This window comes from Octodon degus, unplaced genomic scaffold (genome assembly GCF_000260255.1).
Source record: "Octodon degus isolate 3935 unplaced genomic scaffold, OctDeg1.0 scaffold00167, whole genome shotgun sequence".
NCBI classification, from domain to species: domain Eukaryota; kingdom Metazoa; phylum Chordata; class Mammalia; order Rodentia; family Octodontidae; genus Octodon; species Octodon degus.
In genome coordinates, this window is record NW_004524743.1 from 3,040,046 (window position 1) to 3,052,125 (window position 12,080).

At 43.7% G+C, this 12,080-nt stretch overlaps 1 protein-coding gene and 1 pseudogene across 1 annotated transcript in view; both read left to right on the forward strand.

The window, feature by feature from the left end:
* Ak5 (adenylate kinase 5) overlaps positions 1–12,080 on the forward strand; it is a 280,437-nt gene that overhangs the window by 153,094 nt on the left and 115,263 nt on the right. The gene's annotated exons all lie outside the window — the stretch shown is intronic.
* LOC105743790 lies at positions 6,500–7,352 on the forward strand (annotated as a pseudogene).

The window sequence follows — 12,080 nt, forward strand, 5'->3', positions numbered from 1 at the left end:
ATTTTTGTTTTCAAACTTTTTTTTTTTTTTTTTTTTTTTTTTTTACGGGGACTGAACTCAGGACCCTGCACTTTCCAGGCAGGCACTTATTGCGCTGAGCTATCTCCCCAGCCCCCAAATACATTTTTTAAAAATATAAAAAATAAAAATGTTAGATGGCCATGGTGGTATACCAGTGTAAACCCAACACTTGGTAAGCTGAAGCAGGAGGATCACCAAGAATTTAAGGCCAGCCTGGGCTACATAGTAAGTTCAAGGACAGCCTAAACTGTCTAGGTTTTAAAAAACCTGAAAAAATAAAAAAAATTTAAATGCTATAATACACAGTCAATTCATATTATAATAAGAGTGGCCTAAATATTTGTTCAGTAGTTTCCATTATAACAATTTACTTCAGAATTACACTTTTTTACATAGTATAACTGCTCATTGATTCAATTTTAAATCCTCAAACTGCATGTGGACATGAAATAATAAAATTTATGACCCAATTTCAAATAATATTCTTTTTTTTTAAATATTTATTTATTTTTATTTATTACATTTATTTATTGTGTGTGTGTGTGGCCAGCTCAGCCCACCAGGGGGCGGGGCTGGCTGGCATGTGGTGCTGGGGATCGAACCGCGGTCCCTGTGCTTTGCCAAGCTTGTTTCAAGTAGGTGCTTTAGACCACTGAGCCATCTCTCCAGCCCTCAAATAATATTCTTAATTCAGATAGAGATACTATGATTACAGTACTTTATATCCTGTCTTTAAGCACTTTATTGGAAATGTTTACTTCTGACTTTTAAGATTAAGTAGTGATTGAGATTAAGAATAGCTGTTAGACTCACACATGTTTATTTCCTCTCCTTCCCAAGAGTCCTCTAACATAATGAGAAGGAAATAAAAATTGGACAAGTCATAAGGACTTTAATTTAAGGAAAGGCCATCCATGAATAAGAGTCCCATTAAGCTTCTAAAAGACAGAGGGCAGATGGGTCAAAAGTGACACTTAACAGGAAAGAGGAAGTCCGTTTGAACTGTGTAAATAAGGGGAAAAGCAAAACCTGCAAGAGGGTTAGAACCTGAGTGCACCAGCTGTGGCAGAACCCTAAGAAGCAGCTCAACAGCGAAATGAAATTTGCTGAAAATCTGTGTAACACACAGTGGCTTCTGCCCCACAGACACTAATCACCAGAGCAGCTACTCGCACTCCTTCAGCCAGGAATAATTTTTAAAGTCTTTCTCTACAGAACAAACTAAGGAAGAGTTAAGATTCAAAACAAGAGTGAAGTGGATTTGTTGCTGTCAGAGTGTCCATCCTTCCACAGACTAAGTGGCTTAAACAGCATGAACTTTCTTGCTCACAGTTCTGGAAGCCAGAAGTAGGAGAAGCAGGCATCCCATGGGGCTGATTCCTGCTGTAGCCTCTCTCCTCAGCTGAGTCTCCATGTGGTCTTTTTTCATGTGTTGTAGCCTCTCTCCCCTTTCTGTAAAGACACCAGTCATGCTAGATTAGAACCCACTCATACAGTTTCATCTTACATTAATTATCTCCCAAAACTCTTATTTCCAAAGCAGTCACATGTTAAGGTAAAGGGGATGAAGCTTCAACATATGGACTCGTGAGGGAGGACATACAGCCAGGGAGAAACAGAATCCGGAAGTAGGTTGAGAGCCATCCACAGGCTGTCAGACCTTGGCCCCTGCCTGCCCTACACACAGTGCCATTGTCAAGGCTTGTGCCCTGGTCAGAGAGGCAAGCAGGCTGGAGAAACTGAGAGTCCCAATGAAACAGATTCTGACATTGGGAGGTCTTTCATCAAAATGACTTCACTTATTCCCTCTTGTATGTGCAGGTCAACCAAAAAGCCTTTTGAGGAAAGCTTTCAACATGAAAGCTAGTGTATTATAAACAACAGAAAAGAATGAACTCAGAAGTAATGGACATACACAGGAAATGAGGGAAACATTAACCACACTCCAGTTACCTCTTTGGAAAAATAGGAAATGGTATCTCCACAGAACAGGAATAGGATGCAGTGAAAGACAGTCGATCATTTAATGGAAATAGTGCTGCAGTATTATTGAGAGATCACAACAATGGGAGCTGGAAAGTAGTATAAGAAATAAAAATTGAAAAATCAGGAAATAGCAGTAGAAGCATAGTATTTGCAATGGCAATAACTTCCAAGAGAAATAGCTAAAGTAGAAATGTATTTGCCTGCTAGTGTTGTTCAATAAGTATTTTGATACCATTGTCTTTTAATGCTTGGATATATTACCTTAATTATTTTCAATATAAATAATCATAGTGTTGCTTAAAAGCTGTGTTCCTGACAGCCTGTGTAAGCCAATCAGTATTATCTTTGAGCTCTTAGCAAGCCAAATAAATTATCCTAGGCTATATTTAGAAATGCAGAAAATTATAAGAATTCAATTGATTCTTTCCTGAGTCTACAGTTTTTTTGTGATAAAATCAAGTAGCATTTCTGAACACATATGAAAAACTGACAGTGTCTCAGGATTTAAGGAGAAATATGTGGGCTTCATTTTTTCAAAAGAAGGATGCAACTGAGCATCGAGAAGCAGCACATGGTTAAGTACAGTGGCACGGAGGGCTGTGGGGTGGGATGACAGGAAGCAGGGGAGCAGAGCAGACAGCCATGGGTGTTGGCAATAGCAGCAACTCTGTGTTGGCAAAAGGAAAATAAGTATGATGGAATGGAGACGCCATGCCAGAGTGTATCTCAGCTCATAGGTCCTAGTGAGACCTGAGGATTTTTAGCAGAATGTAGGTGATATCACCTCAGGGGTGAATGTGGCCTGATGTGACCAGAAGACCAAGGTAGGGGTCAAGAAGAAGTTCAATGGCTATTGCACAGTTGCAGCTAGAAGAAGAGAGTGCCTTTAGCTAGAGCAGTGGAAAAGAGGACTATTTGAGCTCTAAGGATGGAAAAGTCTTAGAGAGCCACAATATTTTCATTTCACAGAAACAGGAGATAGAATTTTATTCTCTTTGTCCCTAGAAATTTCTGGAATATTGTTAAAACCAATCAACATGAGTTAGCCACTGTTAGCTAAACTGACAAAGCCAAACAAAAAATTGATGATTTAATTGGCATTTAACATATTCATGGATAAAAGGACAGTTTATGTTAGGCATTCTGAAATGTAAGTACTGTTAAAAGCATCACGTGGATGCCTTCCTAAACCCACAGGAAATTTCCAAGTTGGAAAGCACTGACTGGACCTGGAAAGTCGTACTTATAGGTGAAGAAACATAGATGCATGCTTCTTTTTTTTCTTTTTTGGCACTGGGCATCAAGCTCAGGACCTCATGCTCGCCACACAGGCACTGAGCTGCTGAGCTGCATCCCGGGCCCACAAAGTGTGCTGCTTTCTGAGAAGAAGGGAGTCAAAACAAATCTCTTATATCTTTTTCAAAGTTAGTTACACTCAGCTGAAAATTGGCAGAACTTGGCGGCTACTAACAGCACTTGTAGAAAACAGCCACTTCATTTGAAAAGCAAATAATGATCTCCTCATTTATCCTTTATTTAAGACTATCTTTTCCATTCATAAGGGCTTGCTTAAGGCAGGATAACCATTACTTCTGGGTTAACATTGTCAGCTAAAATCACCACCTGGATACCTTTTTCTAACATTGATTTCTTAGCTACTTATTTTCTTATTACCCTGCCATTTTAAGCAAAAAACAAACATTGTTGTTTCCTGACCCTTGATGACATTATGCTACATTAATAATGATACTGTTTGAAAAATCCATTGTTGTGCACATTTGTAAGTGCATCTGTAGCAGACTCATAGGCTGAATCCTTCTAATTTCTCTCTGTGACATTTTTTTTCCTCCCATGTGTCTGAAAATAGACTACCAGAAGTGTTGGGCATTAATTGCTCATTCAGACCAGCCTTGCTGTCTCCATAGTGACATACATATTTTATGGTCCAAGTTGAGCTGCTACATTAGCAGAAGTTTGTCATTAATGGAAGGCAGAGTGAAACAGCAGTCACAACATCTCCATCTTGTTTGTATTCCACCTTGAATGCTACTAAAACTTAAGGAGCACCCTGAGTTGTGTTGTCTTCTGAATCACCATCACCCCAAATATGTAGCTCTATCAGCAGGTTGTCCTTAGCACTCAGGTAGATTGCCACCAAATGGCTAACATCTGCATAACTGGAAGCCACATAAGAGATCCTGAATCTTACCTCTTTTGCATTAAGCATTCCTGAGTATGGGAAACTATGATAATTTAGAATGAAATGTGGGAGAAATACCTTTAAGATCTTGTCAGCTGCATAAAGGCTGACATTTATGAGAACTATTACGCACTACTGAAAACAAAGAGTGGGAAGCATGACTTCTATTTTAAAAAGAATAAAGACTATGACAACCTTGAATTTTCTTCACTTGGCCAAAGAAGAATGTGAAGTGCTTCAGCCCTCCTAGTGGGGCAACTGCTGTGACGTACAGGCTGAATTACAGACTATGAATATAGAAAGGGAATTCAGAGTATCAGGGCAAGGGGAGGAACAAAGGAGGAGAGCGAGAGCCCAACTGGAAGGCTGACTCTTCCTACCTGGAAGAGCTGGCTTATGGATCTGTGAACATCCTGTCTGCACAACAGGAAGCTTGGTTCTAACCAAGTAGCAAAGAGCTTATGGCACTGAGTATAGTCGCCAACCTATGACTACTGGGAAGCCTGAAATTCCAAGACTGTATTTAGGGCCCAAATAATGTATCCAGATCCAAATCTCAAAGATGATTTTCCAGAGTTTCCAGAGGGAGGCCATCAAATTACTTTAATGTGACACACAGTTGACAAAAGTCTATATCATGTCTGCCCAAGGAAAGTAAGTGGTAGAGATATGGAGGGAAGAGTAACATTCAGTTTTAAAAATGTGGGAAATATGTTTGAGGATTCTTATCTCAAATTCTAGAGAAAAAAAAAAAAAGTAGATGAATCTATGATACAAGAACAGTTTCCAGACCTTGTTGACAGGGAAAAAATAGCACTATCTAGGACACTGAGTTTGCCTTGAGCTGCAGAAATGCTGAATTATGTAAGTGAAAACAAAGGGCAGCAGAATATGTCAAGAAGGAGAAGACTGCAGAAAAGAGAGAGGAAAATTAATGCAACGTGAGCTTCTTAAAAGAAGCTGATGGTGTGATTATTAAGGAATATATAGAAATTTGAGGAGTAAAAGAATTGCAGGTTCTTACTCGTGTATTTATGACATCACAGATTCTCTAAAATTCATCTCTGAAGAAAGTATGGCAGATTTCAAATGGGTGTGTCTGATTTCAGGAGTAAGAAGAGGGTCTCTACTGGACCCTCAAGAGCTGTTTAACCTTATGATTCTGTGGCTTGGGGAAGGATCACCGGTTGTGAAGTATAACAGCCATTTGATTAGATGCTTGCAGAATACTGAGAAAGTCCTTCTGTTCCTGTCTGACTGTCCTATCAAGGTAAAATCATTAATGCTTAGCTTCATAAAAAGCTCCATCAGCACAATTGCTTATAGTGTGAAATCTCTATACTGTACATTCATGTGAATAATTACCTATAATTGCACTATTTGTCCTGGTTTATAGAACACAGGTATGGTGGTTTCAACCAGAACACATTTCCCTGGCTGAACTTATTTTCCAGCTTCTCTCTATCTTTGGGTGGCCTCATTACTCAGTCTCAGGAAATAGTCCGCTGTAATGCCAAGCAGTAAACGCAGGGCTCTAGGTGAGCGTGGAGAAACTTACCATTTTAGTGGGGTTTCTGACACCAGCAGCAACCCAGACCACTTGGAGTAAAAGAAAAAATCAGTACATGGAAACCAGGGAGGTGACAAAACTCATCACTTTGTTAAAAAAAGAACAAATGCAAAAAAAAAAAAAAAAAGAACAAATGCTTTGACCTTAATTTTTGAAAGAGCATAGAAAGTAAAGACAACCCCAAAAACAAGATACTTTTGAAAAGGTCTTCAGATTTTTGTCTATTTATGATTGCTTTAGCAGCATGTTTTCTTAGATTTAAAGGCAAAGAAATGTCCGCCTGCCTTCCCACCTTCACGCGTGGCCCAGATGGTGCCCCGCACGTCCTGGAGGCAGTGGCTACACCCCTGAGAGCTGTCACCGCAGGGCCAGGGTGAGAGGACCAGAGGCCGCACTTCGCAAAGAGCTGTGCCTGCTGTACCCGAGAGGATGGAGTGCTGCTCCAGAGGCCACAGCACGACCTGCGACCCTGTGCTGGCTGGCTGCCTCTAGCTGCTTGAGTTGTACATTTTATCTACCACCTCCTCTAGGCCTCGTGTCTTGATTTGGTGGCATCGTGATTGGAAAGAGATGGAAGAAAAGGAGCAATGTGGCCCATTGCGATGGGCCCTCCTGTGTTGAGTCCTCGGTGGCATTTGCAGAGAGGAGGACACATCGAGGAAATTGTGTCTTTTCTGGAGAAGAGTGAGGAAAAAGCAACAAGGTCTCATATTTTATATATACATATGATTTTTTTAAAAAAATCCTGCACTTTGATGGTGGTGGTAGTGTAAAGTAGTCCAAAAGTTATCTTTCTATTGAGAAGAGTTGGATTTTTTTCCCCTTTTGATTTCAACCTTTTCTCCCAGTGACAAAGCATAAATCTTGCATACCAGAGAATAAGGTGGACCTCAGGAATCCTGGAAAGACTGAGAAGCTTCCATCTTCCTCAGGAGGGAAGAGTAGGGTGTTTTCAGCTCTCTCAGGAACCTAAAACAAAAAACATGAGTTGCGTACCATGGAAGGGAGATAAGATGAAATCTGAATCCTTGGAGCTGCCCCAGGCAGCACCCCCACAAATCTACCATGAGAAACAGCACAGGGAACTTTGTGCCCTCCATGCCCTCAATAACATCTTCCAGGACAGCAACGCCTTCCCACGGGAAACGCTACAAGAGATTTTCCAAAGGTTGTCTCTAAACACTATGGTGACACTACACAAGAAGAGCATGCTGGGAAATGGGGATTATGATGTGAATGTCATTATGGCAGCACTTCAGACCAAAGGCTATGAAGCTGTTTGGTGGGACAAGCACAGGGATGTTGGTGTCATTGCTGTCACCAGCGTCATGGGCTTCATCCTGAATCTGCCCTCCAGCCTGTGCTGGGGACTGCTCAAGTTGCCTCTCAAAAGGCAGCACTGGATCTGCGTCCAAGAGGTAGAGGGAGCCTACTACAACCTCAACTCCAAATTCAAGATGCCCGAATGGATCGGAGACAAGAGCAAGCTCAGGAAATTTCTTTAACATTATTTGAGAGGAAAGAACTGTGAACTCCTGTTGGTGGTACTCGAAGAGGTGGAAGCCCATCAAAGCTGGAGGGCTGGTATGTAACACAGTTGTGCCCCACCTGGCCCTTACCCCACCCTCTAGGCCTCTGCCATGTGCTGTGGCCTCTCCAGTGGGCCTGTCCTGGACACTTCCCCAAACATCTCATTGGGTTTCCCCTTAAAACCTGCCAGTGCAGTAGGACAGTTGTGTGGACTGTCTGGAGAACCACCCACTGTCTACGGCTGAGGAAGGGAGGGACCGAGCCCTGAGGGCCAACTACTGGAAGCCTTGCTTTCACCAGAGAGAAGGCAAAGTGGATCCCAGCTGTTTGTCCCTCTCTGAGGCCCTGACACAGGTTCTACTGAAGTCACTGTCGCTGCTCCAAGCTACCTAGAGATGCTGCTCCCACTTTCTTCTGCTATGGCACCAGTGGGGCTAAAGACACAGTACCTGCAAAACCCAGCGACTGCCTCCAAGGACACAGAGCATAAGTGTCTCTCAGGAAATCATCTCCCAGACCCCAGCAGCGGTACCACGTGCTGGGCCATCTGCAGCCCTTAACACTAGCCCACCCCACTTTTACAGGTTTATGCCCAGCCTTGAGCTTCATGATGAAAAGTCCTGTAATATTCCAAGCCAGGTGGCTGAACCCCACAATCTTCTAGCAAGACAAGGGCAAGATATATACCTAAGAGGATGTGGCTAAATCCACACTGGAGCAGGAATGGGGTGACTTTTCTTCACTCGTTTTGTCCCTACCATTTCACTACATTGATTTAGGAGGCTCTGGGACAAACAACAAGGAAAATGGGCAGTTTTCATACTTTGTCCACGTGGGAAAAATCAGAAAAAAATGTCTACCCTTGATAGCAAATTCTACTAGCTTGGGACAGAAGCAGGTGGGGAAAGAGAATACGTAAAGATCTGCTTCTCAGAGTTTAAGAGCAGATAGAACTGGCAGAAGCCCTGGGCTCCAAGGCTGAGTCACTGTGGTGACAAGAAGCAGAGTCCTCAAGTTGGGTGGTTCCGTGCACTGGTAGAGGACCTGGTTTTGTCATCTCCATACAGTCTCCTTTACAAATCACCAGATTACCCACCCCTACCTCTTGAAATAGTCATAGGCCATGTTTCTTCTGTACCTTTGGAAAACGAGAGGAAAGTTATACCACATGTCACCAAAGTGGCTGTGGTTGTCTCAGGACAGGTGGGTGGACAAGGGTGATCTGGCTAGCCCCTCCAGATCCATGGTCGGGGCAGCATTGAGGGCTGTCCCACTGGCTAGACTCGTCAAGCAGCAGGGCCAGCCTGGGGCTCGTATGTCAGTCCTCAGCAAGCTTCACGAGGGGAGGCCAAGGTTTTCTCCCCACTGTGACTGGAGTGCATGTTTACACCAGCACTTTTTCTGCACATGTATCTTCAACAAGGCTGTTTTTTTATGCCGAGTAACAAGAGGCCCCAAGCGGCAACTGCATTATGCCCTCTTAGCAACTGGCCGTGGTCTCTTCTGCACTATTTTCTACACCAGACCAGCTTGGCACTACAGGGAGCTCTCTACCTCTGCACAATGACATTCTAACCACACCCAGCCAGGAAGTACAGCCAACCCTGCTGATTGTCACAAACTGAACTGTGGTCCATTGGCATTGTCAGTGACAGTAATGGACATTCCTGGGAGGAGGAAACTCCTCCACAAACTGCTTGGGCCTGTGCAAATGGCACTTCAGAGGTGTCCTGTGCACGTAGAGTGCATGAGCCAATGGAATATGCAAAGATGCTTCAACATTTCAGGGCTGGTTTTTCTGTTCATATCAGATTCTGGTGCTTAGGAACAGGGACCCGTGCTGATGCCCAAAGGCAGAAAGCCCACTCCTTTAAGGAAGGGAGCAGGCCTGACTCTGATGCCCAGTAAGGGATAACCCCAGGCTTTGTTTTTCTTGCTTTTGTTTCTTTTTTGTTGTTGTTGGCCTTGTGCTGGGTTTGTTTACAAAAGATGTATTTTGTTTAACCAAATATTAAAAATGGAAAACTCCAAAAAATAAAATAAAATAAAATAAAATAAAGGCAAAGAAACTAAAGAGGTTAAGATAACAAAGCCCAAGAAAAGCTTAAAAAGAGTAACGAAAAAGCATGGGTTCACTTTGGAGGAACACTAGCCTATCCATGTCTGTCTGCTGTAAAGAGACCAGCCATTATGTATGTATCTCCTTGAAAGCTGCATTGTAATCAGACGTTCTGTCCAGAGACACGCATCTGTGCTTTGTCCTGGGTTGCATCCCTGGCAGGGAAGTCTCTGATGTGAAGGCCAGGGTGTCCTCAGACGATGTGTGCCGCTGAGAGTGGGAGACAGGAGAGGCAGGGAGAGGAGCCGGATACAAAGAGACAGGCTCGAAGGAACCACACAGGCCACTCAGGAGCTGACCTCCGAAGTGGCCCCAGGGGCAGCTCCCATCAGCCGCAGTGGCCAGAGAGGCGAACAGGAGGAACAGGTGCAGATGTCTCTTTCTCCACACCTTCTCCAGGCAAAGAGGTCCCCAAGTTGTTGATGTCACACAGTGCCTGTCCATAGTGTCAGGCAGTGCATCACTAAAGGATGAGTAGACACAAGATTAGATCCACAGAAAAGACACTGGAGGGCATACTGTAGTGACTGGCATCTGGAAGCATTTCTGTTGGATGGAGCTGGAGAGCAAAAGGCTAAGTGAAATAATCAGACAGAGGAGAAACATCACATGGTTCTCTTTCCAGAAAAATACAAAATAATAATCTAATGAACAAAATGAGAGAGAAAGAGATGGTAGAAACAAGGAGGAAGATGGTATGGGGATGGGAAGAAGACGAGATGAAGGAATAAAAATGATCCAGTTGGTGCCGGGCAAATAGCTCAACAGATTAAAGCACCTGCAAGCAGGCACAGGGACCAAGGGTTCAATCCCCGGGCCTGCCATGCCGGCCCTGCCCCAAGGGCATGCTGAAAGGCAATTGAGACGGGGCAGATGGCGCACACCTGTAATCCCAGCACTTGGGAAGCTGTAAACAGGTGGATCATTACAAGTCCCACGTAGTAGTGAGACCCTGAACACCCTATAGACCCTTCCCTAAAACACGGGAAAAAATAATGATCCGGTTGGCTGGGAGATAGCTCGGTGTCTAATCACCTGCCTTACAAGCACAAGATCCTGAGTTTGATCCCTGGTACTGCATGTCATGCAAGACCTTGTATCTAAATAAATAAGATATTTTTTAAAAAATTTTAAATGATCCGTTTGTGATATATATATATATATATATATATATATCAACTCTCAAAGACTGAAATAATTATGTATGCATGCATACAATAATAATAAAATAGATTTTAAATTCCTAAAAATCTTTTCCAAGTGTAGATGCAACAGATGGATTCTTTTCACTGGATGTGAGTTTCCGTCCTCCCCATTTTATAGCCACAGAAACTGAGATGGGTATGTTTTCCACAGCCACGGGGCTGGGCTGGAATTCACACCACACGTTTAACCTCTTCAGTACTTACTCTGAATTGAGGGCTGAAACACACAGGATAAAATAGGCCTCAACAATCAGTGATTCTAAGTCATTTCTAGCTTCACAGAGTGGCTTTTATTTTCTCTAAGACAAAAAGCATTAACAGCCAGCATGGTGACACAAGGCCATAATCCCAGCATCTGGGAGCCTGAGATGGGAGGCTTGCTGAGAGTTTGAGACCATCCTGGGCTGCATAGTGAGTTTGTGGCCAGCCTGATCTATATAGGAAAACTCTGTGTCAAAAAAGAAAAAAGAGAGCTGGGGAGATAGCTCAGTAGAATAAGTGCCTGCCTGGCAAGTGCAGGATCTTTAGTTCAATCCCTGGTACTACAGAAAGAAAGAGAGAAAGACAGAGACAGACAGACAGACAGAATGAATGAATGAATCCAAAACCACAAAACAAAGAATTAACTGCTGCTTTTCTCCTTCTTGTTGTCTCCAGACTTCAACATGGCCCTTGGACACAAATTAGAAATTCTAGAATCCTTAGATCAAGTAGCATGTGAAAACATCCACAAGATTCTTAACATTTTTGTCTCTGCTCTATGACAGATTAATCAATATGCATGAATATAATTCTACCTTTTAAATGGTTTTAAATTGTTTAGTCCTGTCTGTAGTTAAAAATGTAAATGTCAAGTCCTAGCCCAGGTCTGGTGAGTGTGTGGAGAGCTTCCTGCTACCGTGTGCCGGCGGGACCAGTCCCAGCCCAGGCACAGCGTGGGCCGGACCCTCTCCCGCCCCCTCCGGCCGCCCCCCACCACTCTGTCGAACGTCCCCAACCCTCCTGCCTAGTAGGAATTTCTGCCGACTTCCTGGAACCCCCAGACCCAGTCCTAGCCCAGGTCCGGTGAGTGTGTGGAGAGCTTACTGCTACCCTGTGCCTGCGGGACCAGTCCCAGCCCAGGCGCAGCATGGGCCGGACCTTCTCCCGCCCCCTCGGGCCGCCCCCCACCACTCCATCTTACCTGCCCCACCCCTCCCGCTAAGTAGGAATTTCTGGCGAGTTCCGGAAACCCCCAGACCCAATCCTAGCCCAGGTCCGCAGCAGGAAGGAGCTGAGCACAGCAACCAGACCCAAGCCAGACGCAGCTGGATAACTCCAAACTCTGTAGAGCTCCACCTGAACTTCAGTACATGTGAAGGTTATAACTACAGCAAAGATTTACAACAAAGGGCAAAAGACAGTGCTACACAAAATGACGAGAAGGAACAAAATGCAACCTCAGAACCC